This window comes from Ursus arctos, unplaced genomic scaffold (genome assembly GCF_023065955.2).
Source record: "Ursus arctos isolate Adak ecotype North America unplaced genomic scaffold, UrsArc2.0 scaffold_23, whole genome shotgun sequence".
NCBI classification, from domain to species: Eukaryota; Metazoa; Chordata; class Mammalia; order Carnivora; family Ursidae; genus Ursus; species Ursus arctos.
The window spans coordinates 12,551,792-12,564,031 of record NW_026622908.1 but is presented as its reverse complement, the minus strand read 5'-3'; positions in this window follow the sequence as shown (position 1 = coordinate 12,564,031).

Genomic DNA, 12,240 nt, shown 5'->3' with positions numbered 1-12,240 from the left:
CAGGTCAGCAAAAGATGACTGTATTTTAATATACCTGTTGCGCCCTGTGCAGATTAACAAGGAGCCACTGGGAAAATAAACTGTGGTAATGGTGTTGGCAGGAAATGAAAAAAGCAAAACAAACAAAAACAGCAACCCCCCCAAGGCCTATTCTCTGCAGTTACCCTTCAGCTGACAGCATGTTTTACTGTGAATTTTACTGGCTTTACCCTAAGCAAGCATTAACCGCCTTAATTGGGAGATGGTGCCAGCATCTTTAGAAGTCACTTTGCCTGACAACAGGTGTTCTTAATACACCATGCCATAAGTCCCCTGGTGTTACTTTCAATCACATCTACTCTTTTCATGGGGCTCGGTAATTAGAAATTGTGCAACATTTCACACTTGATTTGAGATTTAGATTTTTCAACACTCTCCCAGAGGAGTGCTGTCAGAAATAGAATGTTCTTAAATGAAATCGTTTGCTTAAAACAATGCATGCAAAAGCATGAGACATACTGATTAAGGGCAACGGCTTTTAGATTTCTTTAGGTTTAGAAATGCCTCCGCTCTCATTGTGCGACATGGCTGTCGATGTTATAAATGACCAGGAATATATCAGGAAGCCTTTCTCCTGGTCTGGCTTAGTGCCCCTGACAGGTTCTTGTGACTGCTAAACTGTTGCAGGAGACACATTTGAGCACAGCCTGTGCAATGCCATCGAGCAATGGGAGTGTGCTGGGGGAAGACTTTTGTCTGGATGTCACCCTCTGATTGAAAAAGAGCACAATAGAAATGGCCTTCTCAATATGCTGGCAGCAAAAGAATTACCTGGCGTGAGGTGAGGTAGTAAAATATTCCCTTTAAAAGTTGGAGCAATATAATAACAGCAGAAAAGGAGGACTAACATTAGAGAGAAAAGAGGCCAGTCTTTCAGCAGAATGCTTTGTTCTTTTCAGAATAAAATCTTCTAAAAACACGCATCAGTAATCCATCCAAGTCAAATGCCACCATTGTTCAATGTCTTATAGCCTCGATAGGTCTTTATTCTCCCCCCCAGTCAGATTTGACACTGATTTCAAATACTACATTGTGTAGTACATTTTTCTTGTTTCAGAAAATTAATGAAAAGTGATAATAAAAGGCAGAACCCTATTTGTGAAGCTTGACATGTTTGGAGTTTTAACGGATATCTCACGCTTGGTGAGTCTTGGGGGCGGTGGTGATGCGCTCCCAGTTAGGTTCTTGGCTTCTCTCATGCCTCCCATCCATCCTTCAAAGGACTGTGAGGTTATCCTCTAAAAGCTTGTCTGAACTCCCAATAATTTTCCAAAGAAGGATGCTCGAGGCCTTCCTTGATCCAGTCCCCACAGTACTTCACAGTCTCCACACTACCACAGAGTTCACGGCTCTCAAGTCCACCACCTAATATTTCTGCCAAATGGTTGCCTACCTCTGCCCTGCATTTCCCCACGTCTGCCCTATTGCTTTTCCTGGGCACTGTATCTGCAATCCTTTGCCGCCTTCTCCCCATTTCCTGTGTCTTCAGCGCCCCTTACCCTACCTCTGCCCCTTAAGCCAAAATGAATTGCTAATCTGTTCAGAAATCCCATAGCAATGTATTGAGATCCTTCCTAAATCATTTCATCACATTCTCTACCATGCATTATAATATACTGTATTATATAGAGAATAATATGATATAACAGAATATATATTACATAATAAAATGTGCAGGATAATAGAATATATTTTGTGCCATATATTATATTTCCCCAAGGTCTAGATGTAATTTGTGCTTCTCCTCTATACATACCCCTCCCAGAATGCATTGTATTTAGCGAGTACTAGATAACTTAAATTGATACCAAAAGGAATATCTTTATTCTGATTTTGTTCATTCTCCCTTCATTGGTACAATTTTATACTTTATTTGTTCACACGCATCTTCATTTTTCTGGCTGAAAATGATAAGGCTGCATTGTGGTCTAGGCAGAAGGCAAGAAAATGTTCTATAGATAGGTTGAGGTTCATTGTGGCAAAATGGTTGCTGAAATTGAAGGGGTGTGTTAGAGGATGGAAGCAGAGCTTTCTACCCTAATTGAGCCTGGAATCATTTAGCCCATTCTTCAAGGTACCAATCGTCCAAGGAAACTTGCCCTGATTCCTCAGAAATGCCGACTTTACCTTGGAATTCTGTGGACTACATTATGTAAAAATATCACAATTGTGTAGATGAGCCTATTACATCAGGGGTAACTCTTACAAAAACTGGACTATATTTGGGAGCAATTATGGGTAAAAAGAAACAGATTTTCCACTATTTTTTTTTCTTTTTTGGAAAATGTGTCACTGCATCTTGTACAGTCAAAACACTTTGCAAATTCTATTTTAAGATTTAACTAAATAAATCTTTAAAAAAAAAAAGATTTAACTAGATACACATCAATTAGTGAGTCCAAAACCAAATTTTAATCTTTTGCAATTCCAAACAGCCTACAAATAAAAACTTTAGGAAAAGAAACTGGTTCTATCATTTGATTTCTAACATTCTTTATCCCTTTTAATTCAACTTGTAAAGTGTCTTTAATAATAAAATTCTGTTTGCCTACATTTATTTGTCTTTTTTAAATTTCAGGAGTAGCGCATATTATTTTAGGGTTATCAGTTTTATCTCGCTAGGTCTCAATTTTTTCATTTTCCAGGTAGAGATCATGATACTGTCTGCTTCTTTGGCTCCTGGCCATATGGCGGCTGGTGGAAATTGACTTTAGCATTTGCAAATGATTTAGCTCCTGCTCCCTCTACCTCACTGTGTTGTTGTGAGGATCACCTTTGATAATGTCAAAGTGCTTTGAAACTGGAAAACTCTTCTACTAACGGCATCATTTCTGAATTGTGGGTCATTTTAGATTGATGACAAGCTCTTAATGGTGCCAGAATCATGGACCTTTTGATCAGTTAATTCCATGAGATTAAATAATGTACTTAGTTTCAACATTTGACCCAATCGTTCATAGCTGGGATATAGAGTGTTCTGGAGTGTGTGTGCATGTGTGCGTGCACACACATGGGTTAGAGGAGGTTGTTAATCTACTACAAAGTAAATTCCACATTAAAAAAAATCAACGTAAATGACAACCTTATTTATTTATTTATTTATTTATTTATTTATTTATTTATTTATCAGTTACTCAACCTGATCCAAGGCTCAAGTTCAGATGGTACACATGGCATGGACATGCCAGTTATTAAAGTTTATTCTTCTGTTTGAGTTAAAAATAGCCACTGCCTCCTCTACTCCTTCCCCTAGAACCCCCGTCCCATTGCCAAGACAACCACCACTCTGATTGGCTGATTCCTAACTGTGTAAGTAGAAAAAGGATGAAACTGAAAATAAGGGGCACATGGTGGCTCGGTCAGTTAAGTGTCTGACTCTTGATTTCGGCTCAGGTCACGATCTCAGAGTTGAGAGACGGAGTCCTGCTTTGACCTCCAAGCTCAGCAGGGAGTCTGCTTGACGTTCTCTCTCTCCCCCTCTCCCTCTACTCCAACCCCCACTCTTGTGTTCTCTCTCTGAGTAAATAAATAAATAAAATCTTTAAAAAGAGAGAGACAAAAAATGAGATGTAGGTTGTTCCTAATCTGGATTGGTCTTTACAGAGGAGGAAAGGGAAAGGAATGAGCCACATAACCAGGTCTTTTTTTCTGGTCTCTACATGTCTTATTCTCCAGCTCCCGTCTCTGGAGATGTCAATGTCTGGTCTTCCTGGGCTGTTGCAGGACCTTAATTCTCTCTAGTCTTGTAATACATTCCAGGCTCTTCGAATGAACTATTATGCGTCCTTGGCATCTAAGATGAGACATCGCCTTTCCTAGATGCTTTTATTTACACCCCAGGCATTCATCACTGTACCATAACACATTGCCTCGCTACTTGTTTTTTATCCCCAGGACTGATCGTTCCTTAGCAGAGCTCTCCAGTGCTCAGAGGATGATCCACAAATGAATGAATAAATAAGCTTAGTGTGTTGAGATAAATCTCAACTTAAGTATATGAGACCATGTGTGAACATTAAATGCATTTGATCTTGGTTAATTCCTGCTTTAGGCACATGAACAATGATATTCAAAGAGGGACATTGATCGGTTCAACACAGAACACAGCACACCTGTCTGGATTTGAGTGGAGTTTGTCTGATTCCAAAATCTGTATCCTTGCAATGACCTCACACTGCATTTGAAGTGATGAATAAATCTTTCCATTCCCACAGAGCCTCATAGCCCATGGGCTTTGGTGGTTCACTGCGCGGCCCCATTATTCTCTGACCCACTGAGATATGAGAATTTTTAAAATCATTTCTGAAGTTTATCCCATACGAATCTTTGCAACACAGATTCTGTTCCATACCCAGCAATCAAATTCAAAATCCACTGAGGTTTGTGATTCTCCAGGCCATTTGTTAAAAAAGATCCTTATGCTTGAATGCTTTAAGCTCCAGTATTCTTTTTCTTTTGTTCTTTTTTGGGTCTGTGACACTTTTTAAGATTTTACTCTTTGAAACATTTTACAGTTCCCATTGTTTGCACAGACGTATTGCACAAGAGAGTGGTGTAGTCTCTGCCTTCCCAGCTCTTCCCCTTATCTTAATCTCATCAAATTCTCAAAAGGAAAATTAAAAAAAAAAGTAACTTGAACCTGGTGTGGTTTGTAAATTCTCTGTGTTAATTGGTATTTCTTCTACTCTTTCTAAATATGTGACCTTTTTCTTGATGCCATGGAAAAGGCTCACACACTTTGGGCAGGTGGGTGTGCCTGCCTAATAGCTACCAAGGGGCTGGTACCAAGGTCTGCTCAGTCCTCCATCCAGATCCTGGCCAACTCCTAGCCAGTAGCATATCTTGGGTAAGTTACAATTTTTTAAGCATTTATGAGTTTACTCATATGTTAAGAGGAAACAAGAATTATAACCATCTTGTTGGGTTGGTAGTAGAAATAAATGTACCTTACTTGACTTAGTCCCAAAGGAATTTCAGTAAACTGATTTTTATATATAATTCTTTTTAAAAATATTTTATTTATTTATTTGAGGGAGAGAGAGATTGAGAGCATGAGCAGGGGGAGGGGCAGAGGGAGAAGCCGACTCCCTGGCTGATCAGGGAAGTCCACACGGGGCCTGACCCCAGGACCCTGGGATCATGACCTGAGCCGAAGGCAGACGTTTAACCAACCGAGCCATCCAGGCACCCCTGGTTTTTATATATAATTCTTTTACAGTAAAGAGATTTCAGTTTAGAAATGTAAAAAAAAAAGAGAATACGAATGTTTTTGAAAAAAAATTTTTCAATGCTAGTGTATTACATTTTTTATCAGTTTCCATTCCATCATAATGGTTTATGGGAAAGAACTCCCAGGCTTCTCACTATCAATGTGTTTTTAAAAGGGGGGGGTTGTTAGCAGCAAGGAAACAAATTCTCTTCTACAGCCTCCAGGAAGAAGAACAGCCTTGCCTCAATCCAGATTTTAACCTGTGAGACCTGTCAGACTTTTGGCCACGTAAGATAATCAAATTTTCTTGTTTTAAACAGTAAGTCTGTGGTAAGTTGTTACAGCAGCAAGTGGAAAACTAATATCGCCCACACGGAAACATGCTTCATGTGAGCAGGAATTGATCTGTGGTCACTGTATTTCTTGTATCAAGAGCAGTGACTGGTACATAGTAAATATTCAATAAATTGTTGATGAATGTTAATTAACAATTTTGGATTGATTAATCCTTTTGTCAGTGTTTATGTAACAACTGTCAAAAGAAACATGTATCAAATAATAACTGCTTACATGTTCTAATTCATAAAGCACATTTATATCCATTATTTGATTTTATTTTAGGATAGAATACGAAGGAAGTACACAGAGTGTAGAGTATTATTTTTAATTTAAATATTGAGAAACTGAAGATCTGAGATGTGAACGAAACTTTGCTGCTTCAGGCAGGTCATAAAGGGGCAATCCCGTACTCCAAGTCTGGTATTGGAATTTCAAATCCTTGTGAGCATTTAGTGATTAATTAATCAATTTATCTAGTCCCATTCATCAATAATTGAGTACTTAAGAACTAGGCAGGGTTCTAGGAACTGAAACAAAGTAAACAAATGGTTCTGCCTCTGTAATTCAGAACCTAGTAGCAAATACAGACATACAAATAATCACTCAATGTAGTAAGATAAAGCTCACAGTTAAAGGAGGCAGATTCAACACATTTTTCAATTTCTCTTCACATGCAGTCCTAAAATGATACTACAGAAATAAAATATGGAAAAACTAATAACTGCAGAGCAAACTCAAGAGGACTGAGCACACAAGATTGCTCCACCTTGTGTTTTCAGGTACAAGTGGATGAGGAGTGTGACTCCTATCAGGGCAGAGGTGGTCCCAGCTCCAAGTGTTCACGAAGATGGATCTAGAAATTAGGGAACTCATTGCCAACAAACTCCTGCCGGGGGACAGGCCTAAAGCAGTCCAGGAACTGCAGAGGAGGGACAAGACACAAGCTGAACACAGAGACACTGATGGAAAATCTGGATCTGTCACAGTTTTCTTTTGCATAACCCTCCTCTTGGAAAGATAGGAGACACTGAAGTATGCAGACACTGTAGGTTCCCTAAATAGTATGTTTTCCCAGCTCCTTTCTTCCTTTCCTGCCTTCACTATTAATTTTTTTAAGATTTTATTGATTTATTTAGTTGTGTATTTGAGAGAGAGCGAGCACACAAGCAGGGGGAGCGGCAGGCAGAGGGAGAAGCAGGGTCCCTGCTGAGCATGGAGCCTGAGGTGGGATTCGATCTCAGGACCTTGGGAACATGACCTAAGCCCAAGGCAGATGCTTAACCGACTGCCCCACCCAGGCATCCCTGCCTTCACTATTTAGCTTTAAAAACACATCCCTACTCTCCCATTCTCTAAAGCATTTGGGATAGCTTTGTAAAACCAACCTGACCAATACATTCCAGCAATGCGATCGGAGTGGAAGTCTGCTGGGGAGCTCTCTAAATGGGTGCGATGCCTGGAACTACAGCAGCGTAGTTACATGACGGTATACAGCTGAGAGAATTAAGAACACACCGTCCTGCCATTGCTAAGCTATGAGACCAGTGACAGCTACATTCTAGCGCCAGACTTTCTACTCGGTGAAAAAAAGTAACCCCTACTTTCTTAAGCCATCAGTAGAAGTCTTTTCTGTCATTTGGAGGCAAAAAAATCATTCCCCAAAATTACATATACATAGATTTAGTAGAAACTAGAAAAGATACGCATATATGAAATTATGAAAGAGAAAAATGTTGATGAGACAAGGCCCTAAGGGCTTGGACTCCTAGAGCCCATGAGCTTTGGACAAGAAGATTGAGGGTGGTTTTTCTGCTAGGACAGAAAGGATGGGTGTGAGGATGAATATAGGTTCAAAAGAGGGGTAAGGGGAAGACAACAGGCTGAGAAATCTTTTGCCTGAAAACCTGAATTTTTCTCTATAAAGTAGGATGCAAAGTTACTTGTTTTGAATGTGTCTGTATGAGCGGGATGTGCCTTTTATGTTTAGTAGAGAGTTTGAGGAGTTAAGGGAAAGTGAGTTTGCAGTCACAGTTGAGGCAGCTGGGAATGGAAGCTGACTACCATCATAAAGACAGTTACACAGCATCGGAGACCCACCAGGGCTGCATGGTGATGACTCAGAGCTTTGCACATAAGAGAGCTGACTGTGACAATCACAGCTGCATGTCAGAGGAGTCTATGCTAATGAGGCAGCACCGTATAATAAAAAGAACAGGGGCTTCGGAGTGACACTGGCAAGACTGTTTTCCTAGTTATGTCACTTATTAACTTTATGGCATTGAGTCGTCTGCTTTACTTCTCTGAGACTCAGTTTACAAAACATAAAGTGCTATCTGCAGTGTGTGGCAAATATTTGCTAAACAGTGATAAATGATATTGATGGTGTTGCTTTTACTCTTATTACTGGATCATCAGTGACAAGTAATTGATAATCTGAGGGAGCTAATAGACTGAGAGGTCAAGATAAGGGAATACTGGTGAGGGAATGAACAAGAATAGCTAAGACTTAGAGAGATGTAACAATGCCTACTAGTAGTAAAAGAGAGACATCGGAGTTTAACGCCTCAGGTATGAAGCACCCGGGGGCAATAACAAAGTCCAGATGCCTCCAGAAGTACGATTTGCTGGAGTGTATGTGAAGGACTTTGGAGAAGCCATTAAGAAATGTTGAAATCACAGCATAAAACATGTTCACAACATGAATACTGAAAACATCCAAGTCCAGGATCAAAGTCACAGTAGGTGTAAATAGCCAGTAGATTAGCAAATGACATCAGTAAAGAGGTATGCAGGGGCGCCTGGGTGGCTTGGTCAGGTGAGCGACCAACTCTTGGTTTTAGCTCAGGTCATGATCTCAGGACTATGAGATCGACCCCTGGGTCAGGCTCCAAGCTCAGTGCAGTGTCTTCTTGTCCCTCCCCCCTGCTCTTCCCCCAGCTTGCTCTCTCTCTCAAATAAATAAAATCTTTAAAAAAATAAAAAAAAATAAAAGATGTACAGAATAACAAAATTACATGGGATTCGAAGATTCTATCTGTATATGAAAATACCAGGATATGGCAACAAATAATGGGAAAGGCAACAGTGACTCAGAGAATTTCAATGTTCCCCTCCGCTGACCGTGCCACGCATGGGGAATGGGCACATCATTAGAATGGAATCAGGGATGTAGAAATCACATGCTGCCACATTCTAGTTTTGAAACCTTGAACAGATTTTTTTTAAAGATTGATTTATTTACTAGAGAGAGAAAGCATCGACAGAGGGGTGGGGGAAAGGGAGAGAAATCTTCAAGCAGACTCCATGCTGAGTGTGGAACCCCACTCAGGCTCAGTCCCAGGACCCTAAGATCACGACCTGAACCAAAATCGAGAGAGGTCTCTTAACCGACTAGGCCACCCAGGTACCCCAAAACCTTGAACAGATATTTAAATTCTTGGGTCTCAGGTTCTTCAATAGGGTAGTAATGTCTATTTCAGAGGGTGACTGTCTTGTTGCCTGAGATAAACTATATTAACGCCTCAGTAGCAGACCTCATACATGTAGCACTTTTGATTATCTTCAAAAAAAAAAAAAAAAAAAAAAGCTGAAAATGCATGTGGTCCTGGGAAGAGCCACATTTCAGTTAAGATTAAGAGTATCAGGAAAGAAACTTTTAGTCTCTGGATTATGCCATTAGATCACTAGGAAAGAAACAGGATAAGTCATTGCAACTTCCTCTAGCAATCAGCTCACTTTAAAACACTGACTTACAAACAGGAGAAAACAAATGGAACTCTCTCTCAACTATGAAGTCTTAAAACAGATTCCCAATTAGAATTGCAATTGCATTTTTCTTTTCTTTTCTTTTTTTTTTTTTGCCATTAGACATTTCATCAATACATCCTATTGCCTCGCCTGCTGGAAGACTTTCATCAACAAGAAGATAACCTTTTAGCTAGTTATAAGGGTGAGTCAAGAGACCAGCAATCAATGAATCTCTCAGGCTTTGTAAATGACGGGGCAGTTTCATGATCCCTAACCTTTACTGCACTATAGATATTTGTTAGGAAAAATAAATAAAAGAAAATAAAACCATTGTGAAACTACTCTGCTGGCTAACAGTGATAAAGCTACATAATATCATGATTATTAATAATTTCTGATCCTCTTTAATGTTTTTGGATTTTCAAGCCTTAATTCATCCTTGATTGTGTCCAAAAAACAAAAGCCCACAAGAAATATTCTCATGTATATATGAATAACATGAACTACATTGTTCCATATAATACAGAAGCATAAAGAGATACTAAAGTGTCTTAATTTTAGTGCTCTTCTAGGGCTGAAGTTTGTTTGCCTAGCAAGTAAGCAAGGCGTTATTCTCTATTCATAAATAACAAAACAACACATTTCAATTTGTACACATGATTAGTGTACATGAGAGTTTAATTGTTCCTCGAAGCCAAAATTTTCCTTTTTTTGAGGAAGAAAACCAAATATCTACATGTCAGTTAAAATACAGGCAGTTATTATTACAGTTTGTTTTTTAATTAAATTTCCTGAGACATGCTGTTCTCTGAGAAGGCTGACATTTTATTTAGTTAACACTTACAAAAGTCATTCCAGACAGAACTTTGAATGAAAACCACAGAATCTTAGAGTCCAGAATTAAATGGGATTTAGTATGTTTTTGGTCTTCGGTTATTCAATTAACCCAAGAGAACAAATCGATTCTCCTGTGGATAAGAATGACAAAGCCAATCACTCTTTCAAATTTTCTTATTACAAGTTTTAATACAAAGACACTACAGACAGGCGCTGTGTACGTAAATATTACTCTATGGGAATTACTTAAAAAAACTTTAAAAAATAGCATTTAGGTTTTGTTTTTGTTTATGTTTTTTAGTAATTTCAGGTGTACGGAAAAATTTAGGAGAATGTACAAAGTATTCCCACGTACCCCAACTCCCTTCCTCAAGTTTCTTCTATTATTTTTTTTAAAGATTTTATTTATTTATTTGAGAGAGAGAGAGATAGCGAGAGAGAGCATGAGCAGGGGGGAGACGAAGAAGCAGGCTCCCCACTGAGCAGGGAGCCCAATGCAGGGTTCCATCCCAGGACCCTGGGATCACGACCTGAATGGAAGGCAGATGCTTAACTGACTGAGCCCCCCAGGCACCCTGAGTTTCTTCTATTTTTAATATCTTGTATAGAGTAGTACATTTGTTAATATTGATGAGTATGGATCAGTATTATTAATTAAAATCCATAGTTTAAATTAAGGTTCACTCTTTATGTTGAGCATTATATAGTTTTTATACTTTCTTCCCTTCAAATTCTGGGCATCTACTTATCTTTTTACTGTCTCCATAGTTTTGCCTTTTCCAGAATGTCAAATAGTTGAAATCATACAGTATGTAGCCTCATCACATTGACTCCTTTCATTTAACAATATGCATTTAAGGTTCCTCGTGTCTTTTTAGGGGTTGATAGCTCACTTTTTTATTGCTGAGTAATAATTCGTTGTATGGATATGGACGTACCGAAGTTTGTTCCTCCACTAATTTACAAAGAGCATCTTGGTCGCCTCCAGGTTTGGGCCATTATGAATGCTATAAACACTTACACACAGGTTTTTGAGTAGACATAAGTTTTCAACTCATATGGTTAAATATTATGGAACTCGATTGCTGGATCATATGGTAAAATTATATGTTGTTTTGTCAGAAACTGCTAATCTGTCTTCCAGAGTGGCTGTACCATGCTGCATTCTCATCAGTCCTGTATGACAGTTCCCACGGCTCCACATCCTGACCAGCATTTGGTGTCGTCAGTGTTTTGGATTTTCACCATTCTAACGGGCAAGTAGTGGTATCTCACTGTTGTTTTAATTTGCAATTTCCTAGGGACACATGATGTTGAGCATCTTTTCATATGCTTATTTGTCATCTGTCTATCTTCTCTGGGGAGACTTCTGTCCAGATATGTTGTCCATCTTTTAACTGGAGAGAACTGCATTTTTAAATTAATATTTAATGCCTCAGGACAGACATAGGCAAAGACAATGATGCCCGAGCTAGCAGGATTTGACCTGGAGTAGATGACTGAGTAATGGAAATCTGTGTCAATAAAAAAGTTTTTCAGCCATGGTATAATATGAATGAAAGTTGTTACCATGTCCATTCAGGTTCTGTCAGGTGTAAGAAGACTTGTTCTCAAGTACGTCCAATTGTTGGAATGGAGAGATTAACCCATTTTCTCTTGCTGCTATCGACTATGCAAATATTTAATATTTAAATTGCTCCTCTTGTTTTAATCAAGAACCCTATGTTAAGAATGCTTTCATTTGTTTTACAACTATTTATTAAGTGGCTACTCTGTGTTAAACACTGTTTTAGATTGAGAAACTGCAGTGATGGATCTGACAAATGTCCCTCGACTAGAGGAACTTACAGTAAATTTGGAAGCATCAGATTAACAAGTCAGGGCATAAAATAGAAGACAGTTTTAAAGGAAGAAAATTGAAACCAGAAAATGAGTTTAAAAAGATAGGATGAGGGGGGCCTTGGTGCCTCAGTCGTTAAGCGTCTGCCTTTGGCTCAGGGCATGATCCCACAGTCCTGGGATCGAGCCCCACATCAGGCTCCTCTGCTGGGAGCCTGCTTCTTCCTCTC